The sequence below is a fragment of the Cervus canadensis genome, chromosome 17, assembly GCF_019320065.1.
Source record: "Cervus canadensis isolate Bull #8, Minnesota chromosome 17, ASM1932006v1, whole genome shotgun sequence".
Classification (NCBI taxonomy): domain Eukaryota; kingdom Metazoa; phylum Chordata; class Mammalia; order Artiodactyla; family Cervidae; genus Cervus; species Cervus canadensis.
In genome coordinates, this window is record NC_057402.1 from 50,956,974 (window position 1) to 50,962,028 (window position 5,055).

The following is a 5,055-nucleotide window of genomic DNA, read 5'->3' on the forward strand; positions in this document are numbered from 1 at the left end:
TTTTCTGTGTGCGTTTAAAGCCAAATCTAACTCCAGGGGAAGTCTGAGGAGTGGAATATTGAAAGGCACAGATGAGATGGAGAGAAAGTCATAGCTATTTGTCCAGGAGGTGATGGGGTGAAGCTACGGTTGCTTCAATGATGGAAGAAAGGAAAACACTGCCTAGGGAGACTGGTAAGGAGGATAGGTGTTCTGTGAGTGGGAACAAGCATTTGGTTTGCTTTTGGTTTGGATTCAGAAAGACTTGGGTTTTACTCCCCACTTGTTATTTTCCAGATTATTGACTAGTTCTATTTATATAGTCGCAGTTTCCTCATCTGTGAAATGGGAATCCAAGTACACACCCCAAAGATTTGTGGGAGGAATAAAATGGGGCCATTGCCATGAAAGTATCAAATATCTGGTCCATACTCAAAAAGTGCTGGTTCCCCTTTCTTCCCTCCCTCCTTCCTTCTTCCTTCCCTGTCCTCATCCCATTAAACCTGACCCTAGAAGGCAATGTCTGCATGCGTGCTATGTCATATCCGACTCTCTGTGACACCATGGACTGTAGCCTGCCAGGCGCCTCTGTCCGTGGGATTCTCCAGGCAAGAACACTGAGTGGGTTGCCATTTCCTCCTCCAAGGGATCTTCCCAACCCAGGGATCAAACCCCAGTCTCTTCTGTCTCCTGCACTGGCAGAAGGGTTCTTTACCACTAGCACCACCTGGGAAGCCCCGAAGGCAGTACCTCGGTATTGAAATAAAATTACATTGTCCTCCCCCAGAAGCATGTCACCAACTAACTCTGATAAAGTTTGGAGGACTTGCAAATAGTCATGTAGGAATTATCCAGAGTGCAAAGAGGAATCACTGAGAAACCAATTTCATCTGCAGCTTCTGAGGGATTATTACAAGCAGTGGTGAGTAATAAGTATAGAAAGATGACTGGCATTACAATAGCCCCATTCATCCACCAACATTTTCAAAGTCGCTCAGAAATTTTTCCAAAACTGAAACCTACCCCTCTCCCAAGAAACAAGCATTTTGCTGGTTTATCTGTGAAATGAAATCTCCACCATTCCCCCCAGCTCCTCACCCCTCCCATCCTGGGTGAGAAACATTCCTTCTAGTGAGCTGCCTCAGAGACACGGCTGGGAACAGTGTTCACGTGGAGAGGGTCAGAAGAGACAGGAAATGAGCATTTGCCTGAGATCCAGCCAGGATATCAGAGGTAACTGTTCAAAACTTTGGCAATGGCTCATTAAAAGCAATGAAATAAGGCCATTTGCAGCAAGATGGATGGACCTAAAGATTGTCACACTGAGGGAAGTAAGTCAGACAGAGAAGGAGAAATATCGTACAACATCCCTTATATGTGGAATCTAAAAAGAAATGATACAGATGAACTTACAAAACAGAGAGACTCACAGACTTAAGAGGACAAACTTTTGGTTGCCAGGGGGAGGGATGGAGGGAAGGGACAGTTAGAGAGTTGGGCATGGACATGTACACACTGCTGTATTTAAAGTGGATAACCAACAAGGACCTACTGTCTAGCACAGGGAACTCTGCTCAATGTTATGTGGCTGCCTGGGTGGGAGCGGAGTTTGGGGGAGATGGATACACGTATATACATGGCTGAGTCCCTTCACTGCTCACCTGAAACCACCACAACACCGTTAATTGGCTCTACTGCAAGACAAAATGTTCTTGGTGTTAAAAATATATAAATAAATGGAAAAAATGAAAAGTTAAAAAAGAACCTTTTGAAATGGCTGTGAGTGGTACATGCAAGAAGTCCCCAGACAGACAGGGCACCCTGTGAGGTACCTCCACCCCCGACTTCCAGATGCTTCTCACCCACAGAGCTGAGGTGTATTGTGAGCCTAAAGAGCTGTCATGGGGACTATTTGCTTCAGTTCACTTTTCTGTGGGCATCTATGCTGAGAGCAGCCAGCTGGTGGCCCATGTAGGCAGAGAAACAACTTTGCTGGCAGGAAAAACACAATGTCTGCATCTGGCAAAATGCAGACTCCCACAGGGCCCTTCACGGAGCTCCTCGGTGACTCAGAGAGGAGAATGTCACCTTCTGAGTCACCAGCGTTGCCCTGGCCAGCTGGCCTTGCCTCCCCCCGAGTCTCCTCCTCAGACACTGACACGCTCTTCGGTGAGACCACCACCAAGGGCCACCAGGAGATGCTGGGTTGGTGTTGACAGACACGGAGGAGTATCCTGACTGTCCTAGTTCAGTGGAGTGGTTGGGGCCTTTGACAGCTAACCTAGGACACATTCCTTTATGTTGGCATACTCCATTTTGATTAAGAAATCCATCCGGAGCTTGGAATTGTCGTCTAGCAAACAAGGTCATTTTGACAAAGAGGGCAAAAAGAAAGAGAGTGGAGAGAGAGCCGCTTCTGCGGTGGGGGCCCCCGCGTGTGTGTCTTCTGGTCTGACTGCTCCACACAGACCAGGGCGTGACCAAGCTTCGAAAACAGCCCAGCCGGTCAGACGCTGAACTACACCAGCGTGTGGCATGACCCAGACCCAGGGTGAGTGCATAAGTGAGACCGCAGACAAACGGCAACTCAGTTCAGGACGAGAGGCCCTTGGTTAAATCGCTTTAATTTTCGGCTGGACTTGTGGCTTTGAGTTCATGGAGCTCCAGGAAACACCAGGAAGAGAGGCCATGGTGTGGTACAAAGAGAACAAACTTTCTTTTTCCTCAAGCGGTAATATTTATTGAGCAAAGGGATTACAGTTTAATGAGGTGGTTATAAATTACACAATAAATAAATTGCTACTATATATGTATTAGGGAAAAGTGAAAGTGTTAGTCGCTCAGTCTTGTCTGACTCTTTGTGACCCCATGGACTCCAGTCTCCTCTGTCCATGGAATTCTCCAGGCAGGAACGTTGGGAGTGGGTAGCCATTCCTACTCCAGGGAACTTTCCCAACCCACAGATCAAACCTGGGTCTCCTGTATTGCAGGCAGATTCTTTATCATCTGAGCCACCAGGGAAGCCCATATATATATATTTAAATCATAATTATTACAATATTTATATAACTATAATATTTATGCACATGTATTATGTGATGTATAAATACTATAAATATGTATAATACTTACATTATTTCCATAATATATAAATAAATCCTAACTGATGTGTGTGTACATGTACGTACAGTTAGGAACAAGTGCTCTATTTTAAATGCAGATCTTAAATAGAATTCTTTTGTTTGTTTTTTTGTTTGTTTGAGAACAAGCTTTGAAACGTGGGTGTGGACTTCTTCTCCCTTAGTCTTCTCATTAGTAAAATGGGAATAATGCATATCTAGCACACAGGGTTGCTGTCAGGATTAAACCTTATCGTGAACTGCATTACTGCCCTCAGTCTTTATTTCTTGCTTATGCTTTGCCTTCTGAGTTTGAAGCGCCCCCCCTCCCGGCCCACCACCTCCTCCGCATGACTCCCCACCCCCTGATTTTAGATTTGGCCATGTCACTTGCTTTGACAGATTGAAAGAGCTGAACACCACAGCGTACCAATTCCTAGCATAGGCCACAGAGGCCTTGAGTGTTTCCTCCTGGTCTCTCATCCCTCTGTCTTGGCCAAGAGAAAAGCATGCCTTGGCTGGACTCCTGGTCCCAGGAGGATGAGAGACACATGGAGAAAAGCCACCTCAATGACCAGAGCCCAGAATAGAACCATCCTGGTTAACTCACAGACCTACAACAAGAACCACCTAACCATGCCCAGCCCCACTCAACTTAGACCAGCCAAACCCTAGACAGTATGAACAAGGACAAATGATTGACTTTGGCCGCTTCTGGTGGCAGGGTCTGGGGAAGGGGCGGCAGGCGCCATGTCAGGCCACGAAGGTGGCAAGAAGAAGCCCCTGAAGCAGCCCAAGAAGCAAGCCAAGGAGATGGACGAGATAAGGCATTCAAGCAGAAGCAGAAGGAGGAGCAGAAGAAACTCGAGGAGCTAAAAGCAAAGGCCACGGGGAAAGGTCCCCTGGCCACTGGTGGAATTAAGAAATCTGGCAAAAAGTAAGCTGTTCCTTGTGCCTGAGGCAATGATGACCCTTAGATCCATTCCTATTTAAACACCTGGATTTCCTGTCATGATATCTGTTGCCGCCTATAGCTAGAATGAAGTGTTGTCTTAGAACCTATTGTACATTTAAGAATAAGCTTTTGTAAAAAAAAAATGATTGACTTTGGGTTTTGTTTGCTCTTCTTTCTCTAATTGTTTTAAGTGTAAGTTTAGGTTGTTTGTTTGAGATTTTTCTTGTTTCCTGACACAAGATTGTATTATTATAAACTTCCTCGGAAGCAACCTAAATGTTCATCAACACAGGAATGGATAAAGAAGATATGGTATGTATATACGATGGAATGTTACTCAGCCATAAAAAAGGATGAAATAATGCCATTTGCAGCAACAAGGATGGAGCTAGAGACTGTCACACTAAGTTAGTCAGACAGAGAAAGACAAATATATGATATCACTCATAATGTAATCTAAAAGTGACACAAATAAACCTGTTTACAAAGCAAAAATAGACTTACAGACATCAAAACCAAATTTATGGTTACCAAAGGGGAAAGGTGAGGGGGAGGGATAAATTAAGAGTTTGGGATTAACATGTATACACTACTATACATAAAATAGATAATCAATAAGGACTACTGTATATCACAGGGAAATCTACTCAATATTCTGTAATCACTTACATGGGAAAAGAATCTGAAAAAGAATGGATGTGTATATATGCATAATTGATTCAGTTTCCTATACACAAGAAACTACAGCATTGTAAGTCAACTATACTCCAATATAAAATAAAAGCTAAATTTAAAAAATAAATTAGTCAATACATTAAAAAATCCCTGCAACAGAAAAAAAAAAAAACATTGAAGCTTTTTTAAATTGCTGAGCTTTAGGATGGTTTGTTATATAGCATTACTATTGCAATAGCTAACCAATACACTTATAGGAACACACACACACACACACACACACACACACACTCATAAAGCACCTCCCTAGAACTAACTGTATAATTG

At 43.8% G+C, this 5,055-nt stretch overlaps 1 pseudogene; it reads left to right on the forward strand.

The window, feature by feature from the left end:
* Positions 1–1,139: 1,139 nt before the first annotated feature.
* LOC122419690 lies at positions 1,140–4,196 on the forward strand (annotated as a pseudogene).
* The last annotated feature ends 859 nt before the right edge of the window (positions 4,197–5,055 follow it).